Source organism: Protopterus annectens, chromosome 9.part0 (genome assembly GCF_019279795.1).
Source record: "Protopterus annectens isolate FY-2018-M chromosome 9.part0, PAN1.0, whole genome shotgun sequence".
In the NCBI taxonomy this organism is placed as follows: Eukaryota; Metazoa; Chordata; order Ceratodontiformes; family Protopteridae; genus Protopterus; species Protopterus annectens.
In genome coordinates, this window is record NC_056743.1 from 1,213,707,565 (window position 1) to 1,213,719,791 (window position 12,227).

The 12,227-nt window shown below is 34.7% G+C and overlaps 1 protein-coding gene across 2 annotated transcripts in view; it reads left to right on the forward strand.

The window, feature by feature from the left end:
- The window catches only part of LOC122811948 (double C2-like domain-containing protein beta), a 1,736,177-nt gene that overhangs the window by 146,489 nt on the left and 1,577,461 nt on the right, over positions 1–12,227 (forward strand). The window lies entirely within an intron of this gene.

Consider the following 12,227-nt stretch of genomic DNA (forward strand, 5'->3'; position numbering starts at 1 on the left):
TAGTTTGGAAGATGTTCCATGTAAATTGGTAAGAATCATAAAGATAAGATCATGCATAATATGCAGGGGTCAAAATATTCCATTTAAATGGTTTGGTCAAGAATGTAAAAAAAAAGTAAACAAAGCTGCAATTAGTTTTAAAGAGACAAGCATGTATTGGAGGTTACTAGCAATAAATATGAGTAAAAAGATATGCAGGAGGTTGGTATATTTGCATAATAAATAAGTTCAAAGAACAATGGGAAAAGACATAAGCAAACACAAATTACAAAAAAGGGGAAATAAAACTTTGAAGTAAATTCAAAAGATGTGAAATCAGGAATAGTATATAAAATCTGAAAAGTGGAAAAACTTCAGCTCCAGATGGAGTAAGAGATTAAGTTTATAAACAGGCAGCACTGTACTGGGAAGTGTAATTAGAAGGAGAGAGATTGAAAGCTGTGTAGAGTGTTGGTATATACCAGAATTATGGATGGAAAATAGCATAAAAAATTTCATAAAAAGGGAGTATAACAGACTTGAATAACTATAATTTAATAGCCTTCATTCATACTTCCTTAAAAAATTGGTACTGTTATTATACAACATAAAATAAAAGGAAATTAATAAAACAGGATGTTTGCAAATGTGAATCAAAGACCAACTAATTAAGGCTGTTAGTTATTAAATCATTTAATACAGAAGTATGTTAAGTTCAGAAAACAAATACTATTTGAAGCATTTTTAGTCCTGGAAGCTGCTTTTGACAGCATTACAAAGAATATACTGTAGGATATAATGAGAAATAGAGATTTCTCTGTAGAATATATATATGTGATTACTGAGATGCACGATATGGCCTTAGCTAGAGTCAGGATAACTCAACCATGCTATTATACAAAATGTTTTTATTATACATCAATGCTGGTTTGCAAATGTGTTGTGAACAAAAGTTAGATGTAACAAATATCAATGGGATTTTGTGTAATAAAATCTGTTATGGCAGTGATATTATTATATTGGTCCTTCAAAGGAGAGAACTACATGGTCAATTTAATCTTTTAGAGAAAGATTTAAATGTGGCAGACCTAATAATTAATGGAAAGAAAAGCACATATGTGATTTTCAATAAAAAAGGAGGCACAATTTATTTCAAAGAAGAAGAAATGAAGAGAGTAAATAATATATTGTGCAAGACTTTTTGCTGAGAATGGCAACTAGAAATAACTGGAGAAAGAGAAATGAGAAATACACTTTCTGTGTAATCTAGAAACTAAAAAAAAACAATACAAAACACAGTTTAACTTATTTGAAAGCATATTAAAATAGGAACATCCAAGTAAGATAATCAAAAAGGAATATATACTAAGAGATAAAGAGAAAATAAAACAGAGCAGATTTTCAGATTTTTTTGTAAGAAGGGTCGTTTTAGATAATAACATCAAATGTTTGGAAATAGAAATATGTTAAAGACCTACATAAAATATAAATGTGAATTATTTGAAAGTAATATCCTAGGCATAAAATATAAAAATATGGTGAGTTTCAGTCTTGTAGTGATGGTATGTTCGAAAATGAAACTTGGTACATGCCTTTGTGGAAAATACAGAGACATTAAAGAGTAAGCATCAGCAAATATGTTAGTAGCACATTATCAGAACATATGAGGTATGACATGAGAGACTTATGCAAAATCTTATTTTATGGCATCATTGTTACAGCATCCTAGAAACTGCAGGCTGGATTAATACAATTACAGAAGAAAGAAAGCAGAACTATTAGGATGATTGTATTAAAATGTACGTGTTTTAATATCTGTTATACACTGTGTTTTGTATTTGTAATAACCATGGGCTGAGACAATAAACCAGCAGCACTGTGTGGTTGCTAGAGGAAACATTGCCACAATTTGTCTATCAGTGCTAGGTGTCCAATTTAGAGATGTGCAAAGAAGTTGCAAATGAGGTTTTGGTTATGTGGTTCTTGCATGTCTCTGAATCACTAGATAGCTCCATAGTGCTACTGGACCACACAGCAGAGCCATACTAATGCAAGGGCAGATGGTGTGGTCCATTCCTGCTGCAAACAGTAAAGGGGTGCAATCTTCTGGGTTGCATTTACTTTAAAAAAATAATTTTTTTGCCTTTCACAAGTTTTTTGCATTTAAAAAGTAAATGGCTTAAAGTAAACCAGAGCGCACCTATTGTTTACTCCTTCTTTCTCATGTCAATGCATGTACCTGCTGTTTATTTCTTGTTTACTGTGATCTGTGACCAATGTGTGTGTGTGTGTGTGTGTGTGTGTGTGTGTGTGTGTGTGTGTGTGTGTGTGTGTGTGTGTGCAACAGATAGGAACCTACAGCTTTTATATGTTTTTTTTATTTAGAGAACTAAAGTAAGCAGGTATACATAAGACATTAATTATTCATTCAGTCATTTTATTACGCAGTTCTGGCAATCTATTGGTCTGGCAATCCTTTTTTTAGTTTCACAGAACTATATTTAATGGCTTTGGACTTGTATATTCCACCATGACCAAGCACATATATACTGTTAGAACTAGGTGATGAGTAGATGAATACTTTATACACACACACACACATATATATATATATATATATATATATTTAAGTTATACTAAAAATTATATTTAAGTTATGCTAAAAATTATAGTTTGATTTATTTTGTTACTATAAATTGGTAGACAGTGTATTGTCTAATTTGCAGTTAGAGCTTCTACAACTGATTGGATTGCTTGTTATGATGTCATACTTGGAATCAGTCTTTGATTTGTTCTTTGGATTTTTAATAGTGAGTATTAATCTGTATATTGTTAAAGTGTGATGAAGCAGTGAGGTCAACATGAAAGTGCTTACTAAGGTATAATGAAACCTTTTTTGGTTTATTTTACATGGCTGTGTTTGTTGTCACTCAGTTTTTATTCTCGTTTTGCTTCTTGTGTACTCATGTGACATCTTCATCCCAGCTGTGTGATTCTTTTTACTTTTTGGAGTTACTAAAAAAATGAGGTTTGGTGCATTCTCAAGGAACTGTAAGTTGCAGTGCATTTTCAAGGAATTCTGAGCTTTAAGGGAAGAGATGTTTATTGCTGATCATGCTAAGACTGTTTTCAATGTGCAGCTGTTCTGTTTAGCATGTGGTCATAACACAAATGGTAGCATGCTTGCTTTTGATGCAGAAGGTTGTGTTTTTTTTCTCCTGCAACATGTAGATGGATTGCTGATACTATGTTGCACTTTAAGAGAGAGGGGGTGGGGTGTACTGCAGTCCTGAGTGTGTCCTCCTTTGGATGAGATGCCTAGTATCTATGAACCTGCTGTTTATTTGCCATTCATTCCCTGTTGCAATATTACCAGCTTATCAACATATTTTTTAATGTAACATAGACAATTTATTCTTTAAGGGTAGTAGGCACCAAATTTGTAGACAAAACACTGAAATATAAAATGGTTTGCAGACACTTCATTAGCTACAGATCTCTTTAATGTAGAATTATTCAGGTGATTTTTATTTCTGCAGAAATTGTCCATATTGACTGATATTGGTGGATTGTAATGACAGAAGTTTGAATGGCCTTTTATGGTTGAAATGCTCTGAAATGGGCAGTTTTATTTCATTGGTTACTGGTAAAATATTCAAAAGTACAAATTTAAAACATACTGTAACAAGTGGTGCAGTATTATACAAGGAATATAATTTAATACAATTAGGAAGATGAATCAAAGAACAGATAGATGCATGCATGGTCCTAAAAATGTGTACAAGGGCCCTATGGTTTGAAAACAGTCCAAAGAAAACGAGATGTATTTTCTTTGTATGTATTTGAATGCCGTTTCAATGAATGTGAGTTTTAGGGACAGATATGTTTACTGATAATGCTACATCTGTTTTTATTGTGAGACTGTATTGTTTTGTTTATCAAATGTCTATCAGTGGAATGCACACTGTGAGGCTTGAATAGTGTTTATGGCAAGTGGGGAGAAACAGCCAAGTAATGGGATACTGGAATGGCTATATGAGGATGCTGTGTGTATGTGGGGGCCAAATCCACTACCCTGCCTAGGACCCCATGTAATCATGATATGGCTCTGATGTAAACACTTTGATTCTTCCTCTTCTGTTCCTCCATCTGTCCGTGTGCCTATGCATGAAAACGTAATAGAGGATTGGAGGAAATTCAGAAGGAACTACAGACAAGCTGGAACAACAGGAACCAAGTAGAAAGTAACAAACAACAGGAACAAGTTCCACCAGGATTTATTTAAAAGCACAAAATCTTTCTCTCTGACGTCTCGGCCAAAAGCCTTCAAGGATAATAAAACACTTGCATGCAGCAGCAGCTTATATACATGGCAAATGAGATAATTACATAATTAATCAATTAGTACAACAATTCAACAAACTAATGTTCTCCAGTTGAGCTCTTCATTCAGCCCAAAAGGAAACATGGTTTTAAATTTTAAAATATATACAGTTTCTTTCTGCACTAATCTAGTTTTGACATCAATATCATTGTACATAGAAACACAAACTTGTTCTAAAATAGTTCCTTTCAAGCCCTCATTACATTTATCATGTACTTCCAAAAATGTGCTGCAACTGGGCTGTCTTCTTTACCATTTTGATGTCTCTTAAATGCTCCAAAACCTTATTTTAAAAGCCCTCTTTGTTTCCCGATGTAAAATTTGTTACATGGGCACTTTAGAGCATAAATGACACCCTCAGAATTGCAACTAAATGTACCCCAACTATCAAATTTAACATTATTAATAAAATTAAAATTGGATACAATATGTTTACAAACCTTACATCTCCCACAGGAAAAGTCCCAATTTTAGCAGGTTCCATGTATATTTGTGATGCAGGCATCTTAATCTTAGATCTTACAAGAAAATCTTTTATATTCTTGCCTTTACGGTAAGAAAACTTCATATTTACATCAAGCCATTGTTGAACATTTCTAAGTGAACAAAAATAAAGCCAATATTGGCTGACAATATCAAGGAACTGTTTTGTAAAACTACCATAAGTAGTAACAAAATAAATGTTTTCTTTAGTAGAACCTGAGCTGTCATGTTGTATTGTATTACACCCCTTTGTTGAATAGATTTTATATATCTGGGTTTACCACCTGTACACAATCTTAAGAAGCTCTTATCCAAAATATTTGTGCCATAGCCTCTAGTAGAAAAAGATTGCACCAAAAGGCACATTTCTTCATGAAATACATCAGATCTATTACATAACTTGGAAATCGTAGCATTTCACCATAAGGTAGAGCCTCAATAACATGTAAAGGATGGCCACTATTTGCATGTAAATACTGGCAAGTCCCTTCAAATTTTTTATTAGGATGAGTAATGATATTCTCACCATCTGAAATATCCAATACTATATCTAAAAAAGGAATAGTGTGACCAATATTAAGGCCATCAAATTTGATATGAAATTTATTAACATTAATTTCATTAAAAAATTCAATAATTGTATCTTTGTCACTGTCTACCAAAAATATTAAATCATCAACATATCTGAAATAATAAATAACATGTTCCTGAAAAAATCTATGCTTATAAATAATATTTGATTCAAAAAAACCCATAAAAAGATTTGCATACATGGGGGCAAATGAAGCCCCCATAGCCGTGCCCTGTAACTGATGATATATAATATTATTAAATTCAAAAAAATTATGTGTCAAACAAAAATAAACCATTTCCATAACATATTCTGAAGCAGGAGAGTTACCAAGGAAAAACCGAAGGGCTTCCAATCCATACTCATGTCCAATGCTTGTATACAAACTTTTTACATCAATGCTGACCCAAACCATATTCCTATTTACTTTGACATCTTTTATTTTAGCCAGAAAGTCAAAGACATCACTTATATAGGAAGGCAACCTAATAACATAGGGATACAAAAAGTGATGCAAAAATACACCTAAATTATGAAGAAAATACTTAGACCCAGAGACTATGGGTCTCCCAGGGGGTTTATGTAGATTCTTATGAATTTTAGGCAGGCAGTAAAATAAGGCCATTTTACAGCCTGTTGTCTGAAACTTTTTTTTAACATCTGACTGGCAAAAATAGCCAAGTCTTAACCCCTTATTAATTAGCTCCTTATAATCACGAATAGCTGAAAAAAAGTCTTCAGTTTCCACAGCTCTATACGTATTGCTGTCACCAAGATGTTGCATACACATTTCCATATAATCATTAAAACCCATGACAACCAGTTTGTTGCCTTTGTCAGAGGGTTTGAAAACAATATCATGTTTCTTACTCAGAGTTAGCAATGCTTTCCATTCTTGAATAGACATATTATAAACTATATTAGACCTATTACTCATAAATTGCTTGAATTCTAACTCAGAAAAATGGTTTACCAAGTTAACAAATTGACATACATCAGTATTGAGAGAATCAGGCATAAAAGTACTGTATGAAGGAACATTAGAAGTATCAAACATACAATATGCATTATTATCATCATTTTCTGAAGCACATGAATAAAAACTATCCATAGAGCTATCTAAACTCTCTAAACGTAATAGAGGATTGGAGGAAATTCAGAAGGAACTACAGACAAGACCTAAGAGAATCACGGTTATTTTTAAAATTAACAGCAGCTTCTAGTTGTACAATAGTACAATTCAGTAAACAGTTATGCAGTGGAAACATTTTTTTTTGTTTAACTGAACCCTGCAAACTGAATTCAATACCAGCAAGTGAATCAGCAAGGGCATTATGGACTACCAGACTGAAGGTAAACATTTTTTAATGTGAATATAACCAGATTTTCTTTCTTATTTTTGGAGAGGAGGAGAAGGGATGTGACAAAACTATTGTGTGTGTGTGTGTGTGTGTGTGTGTGTGTGTGTGTGTGTGTGTGTGTGTGTGTGTGTGTGTGTGTGTGTGTGTGTGTGTGTGTGTGTGTGCATCTGTTTAAATATTTTGAAATTGGATATTTATGTTTTTTTTTCATTGTACTCTTAGGCATTCTTTTTGTTTCGGTGGAGTGGGGGGAGGGGCAGCGAGCTAGGCTGTCGATTAAAGTAACTTGCCCTTTCATTTTCTCGAGTTAAATTCTGCCATTAAGGCTGAAAAATTAATATTTGTGTTACTAAACTGGATTATGTTTATCCTTTTTTTTTTGGGGGGGGGGGCAAATGTGCTTTGGATGAATGTAACTTGTCATTTTCACTTGGCCAGTTTAAATGCTACTCTTAAGGTGCCTTTGCGTGAATGAGTCTGAATAGTTATGCTTTGAAGGAAGGTTGGCAGTAACTTTATCCTTTTCATATTATTTTAAAGGGTGGCTAGTATGCATTTGTGTAAAATAAATAGAATTTTTGGAGTGGGGGTGACTAGCTGTACTATGGGACCTGATTATTTTCATTTGCTCAGCTTCAAGTCTGGTATTAAGGGTTGTCTAGTGCACATTTGTGTGAGATACATTGGAATATTTATGTTTTTTTTTTCTTGAGAGGGTGGTGGTTAGCCGTGTTATTAATGAAACTGGTATTCAGTTTAAAGCTAGGCACTAAGAGCTAGTGTGCATTTGTGTGAAATAAATTAGAATATTGTATGAAACACATTTGGAACTGTCCCAAGTTTTTCAGAAAGTTCTTGCTTTTGCCTAATATGTTTGGTGTGCAAGTTACTATCATATTGTTTGCTAAACTTATAGTCTGCTTTTACATGACTAGTGTATATTTGCATGAAATATACTTCAATTTTTACTCTCTCTCTTTCTCTGGGTGCTGTATCTATAAAACTAGGTTGAAATTGTTCCTGATTTTGCAGAATGTCCCTAAGTTTGCTTCATCTCGATCTGTTCCTGATAGAATTTGGGGTCAACTATCCACATAAGTTACCAAATCCTGAATTACTGGGTCAGCTCTTAGGGCTGTGTTGTCAATGTCATACTCAACTTTCCAAAGGAGACAATAATGCATTTTTGACATTTAGTTTAGTCCATGATTCTGGCACTAGTTATTTGTTTGGGACAAGCCTTCCTGTAGCATGGCTGAGTCTTTTGTGGATTTGATCATTGCTCCCAGCTTGTTCGTTGTTGGCCATCATTTTGTTTCATTCCATGATTATTACTGAAAACAATCGTCATAGAGGAAAAGGTGTTAGATACCAGGTATGCCACTGTCCCAAAGCACACCAGTATTAATATTATGGAACTAATCTTTGTAAATTCCCAACAGAATTTCAACATTTTGTTGATTTCATCTGTTATTATATAGTATATTTCTCATAAATGTAAAATCTTTTGCTTAGGTAAAATATTAGAAAATATAAGGAATGTATTATAAATCATGCAATAGTTATAAAAATGAGAACTTAGACAATTCTTTGGCTACACATGTAAAACAGTTAGGGTAAGGGACTTCTGATTAAGACTAAATGGGAGAGATGGATGAAAATTGCAAACTGAGGACATTAGACAGTAGTATAGATTAAATGTTCTTTTATATCCAAGCATGAGTGCCATGATTTCTATTATAAATATATTAAAATATAAACTTATTAAAGTAATAGGGAGATAACTGGTGAAACTAGTAGGATGACAACAATGGAAGGCCATTTTACTGGAGTAGTTAAACATGCCTTCATAGAGAGTCTTACTTTGAAGTAACAGGAAGTGTCCCCTTCTGGGGGAGCACAACTTCCTGAGAGGTTGTATCTCTAGCAGAAGTAAACGAATGTCTGCAACTTACAGTGTCTCCAACACATTTACAGCTCTAGAGACGAGTGGGTATTATTGCTCATCTTGTATATCTGAATAAGACAATGAGGCTTGGGTGTTCATTTAAGTATTTTATTATATACAAACACATTAGGATGGATCGCAGTAACATTAAATTTAAATGAACTATCTGACTGACTACATGCATGCTGACATCTTGACTGCTCACTACAAAATGGCACTCTTGCTTGCATCTGCTCAGTACTTATATGCACATGCCTGCTGACTGGAAAGCTTCTTAAAGGTATATCACACACTCTGATCTACATCCTCCCTTTTTACTGAGCTGTCTTGCAATGATAATGACATTTGAATAGGTATACAAATTATACAGACAATAATGAACAAAACAACATTCATGTCCAGGTTGCCGTGTATCTAGAACTAGGTCTAGAAATGCGACCTGATCTTGTAATGTAATAGTTAGGACTGGGTTTAGCAACAGGGACAGTCACTGGTGAATGCTCTGCTTTAGGACTCTCAGGGATATTCTCAGGAACAGGAATATCTGCTATAATGTCCTCTGGAACTGGAACATTGGATAAGTCACTCTGAGAACTAAAGTCTTTATTACAGGCAAGATGCTGTAACACTGGCTGAGACACTATTAAATGTTTCCGATTCTGCCTACATTCTATTCCCTGTGATTCCAAAATGTATGATCTCGACTCTTGATGCCAACTTTTCACAAATCTAATCCGATCAAAATATTTTGCTGTCTGCATCCTCACTAACTCCCCTTCTTGTAATGGATTGAGCAGTTTGCTGGTCTTATCATAGTAGGACTTCTGGGGCAAGGACATTTTCAGGAGTTGAGCTTTCACTGCTTTGTTGTTCTTAGTACATGGAACCAACAAATTGCTACTTATTGGTACTGTGGTTCTGGTTAGTCTCGACAAAAGTCTCTGGGGAGGTGAACCAAGATGATTATCCTGAGGAATGTTCCTGAGATTCAGGAGATTTAGAAAAAACATCAGCATTGTCTCATTTGGATTCTGTAACAGTTGTTTTGCACTTTGAACTGCATGTTCTTCCAAGCCGTTTGACTATGGGTATTCAGGACTACTAGTAATATGAACAAAGTCTCACATTTCAGCAAATCTTTTCAACTGCTGACTTGTAAACTGTGCACCATTGTCAGAAATGGATTTGTACGGACTACCATGGACAGAAAAATGTTTCTTTGACTTAGTAATGACAGTCTTGGACGTTAGGTAAGGAAGTTGGTTAATCTCAAACCAGTTTGAATAAGAGTCTAATAATACCAAATAATGTTGACCATTCTATTCAAAGATGTCTGTAGCTACCAAGGTAGTTCAGGGATATGGTTTAATTGAAGTGGTTCTTTTTGTTGATGTGGATTAGTACTATTACATACAGAACAAGATGTGAGTACTTTCTCAATATCTTTTGACATAGAAGGCCAAAATACTAGTCCTGTTGTCCTTGTTTGGTAGAATCATTTCCAGGATGGCCACAATGTAAGATTTTAATGTACTTTTGTTGCAAGGATTTTTGAACAATCACTTTTGAACCTTTCATAATGATACCATTGTCAGACAAAATCTTGTCTCATTAAGGAAAATACTGCTGCATTTCTGCTGGTAAACAAGATTGATTAGAAGGCCATCCTTGACGGAGGAAATGGTTAAGCTTCTGGAGAAATGGATCTGAAGCTGTGTAAGTTCTAAGCTCATCAAGATATGTGGACAAGAATGTTCTCATTTCCATGACTTCAAAATCAGGTTTCTCATTTTCACTCTGTTCAGTGGTTGATCTAGATAAAGTATCGGTAAGATAAAGAAGTTTGCCTTTTGTGTAAACAACATTGAAACTGTACTTTTGCATTTGAGCATCATGCATTGCAATATAGCAGGAGCTGTGTGCATTGGCTTTTTCAAAATAGTGACTAAAGGTTGGTGGTCAGTTTCAATTTGAATAGGCCGGCCATAAATATAATCATGGAACTTTGGACATGCAAACACAATTCCCAAGAGTTCTTTCTCTGTCTGAGCATACTGCATCTTGGTGTGGGTTAGAGTTCTCGATGCATAGGCTACTTGTCTACCCTCTTGAAGAATGACTGTACCAAGATGAAACTTAGAAGCATGGTTTGTGAACATCATAATATCTTAAAGTAGGGGGACTGGCAATTTTCTGTTTCAGGACATCAGATGCTCTTTGGTGTTGTTCCGACCAGGACCAAGATACATCTTTGCATGTCACTTCTCTTAGTATTACTGAAAGTTGGCTCAACTCTGGAATGAACTTGCCTATATAGTTGACCATGCTAAGAACACATTGTAGAGTTTAGACATTGTCTGGAGCTGGCATCTCAAGAATCGCTGTTTGCTTGGAGGGATCTGGTCATAAACCTGAACCGGTAAACAAATGACCAACATAAGTAACTTCTCATAGCCTGAATTTCTAAGGATTGAGCTTAAGATTGACTTCATGAACTCTGTTTAAAACTGTTTTGAGGTTTCTATCATATTTGACTTCACCATTACCTCCTACAATAATATCATCCACTGTAATAGCAGAGGTATAGCCCCGAAAGAATTTACTCCATTGCATGCTGAAAGACTTCAATGGTAGAATTTATTCCAAATGGCATTCTCAGAAATCTGTACCTCCCAAATGGTGTACTGAATGTAGTTAGCCATGAGGATTTTCAATCAAGCAAAATTTGCCAAAATTATTTTTTTGTATCTTAAGACAGAAAAAACAGTGGCATTTGGCATAAGAATAGCAACTTCTTTGACTGTGCAGATTGGATGATGAGGTTCTTTTAGTGCTATGTTCAAATCTCTTGAATCAATACATATTCTAATATTATCTGAGCTTTTCTTATGAACTACCACCATGGAGGATACCCATTCAGTTGTCTCTTCTGTACAAATTACTCCTTGCCACACCATTCTGTCTAGCTTAGCCTTAACTCTATCCGGCATAGCTACTGGAACTTTCTGTGCCAGTCTGATAACTGGGCTTACTTCAGGGTCTAGCTTCATGGGGTACACAACTGGGAGTTTGCCTAGTTTGTCTTCAAAAAGATCAGCATAATCAGAAAAATGGTCTGGTAAAAATTTTAACTGTTATCCTTCAAGCTAATATGGTGGACTTCCTTAATAAATGAAATCAGTCCCATTTTCAAACTGTCTCTAAGGCCTAGTAATGACTGTATGTGTCTCTTGACTACATAAAATTGAGTCATAGCTGTTCCCAGCAGAGTAACATGAAAGTACTACTGAGCTTTTGGTTTGAATTTCTTCACCACCATAAGAAACAAGCTTTGCACACTTCACCAAATCAGATTTCTCACCAGCTTTTACTCTAGCAACATTTCTGCTGACATAACATTACACTTTGAACTAGTATCTACTTTGAGCTCTGTGGGTATCCAATTAATCCAAACAGTACAAAATAATTCATTCTTTGCCCAAAGATCTACTGCATTGACAG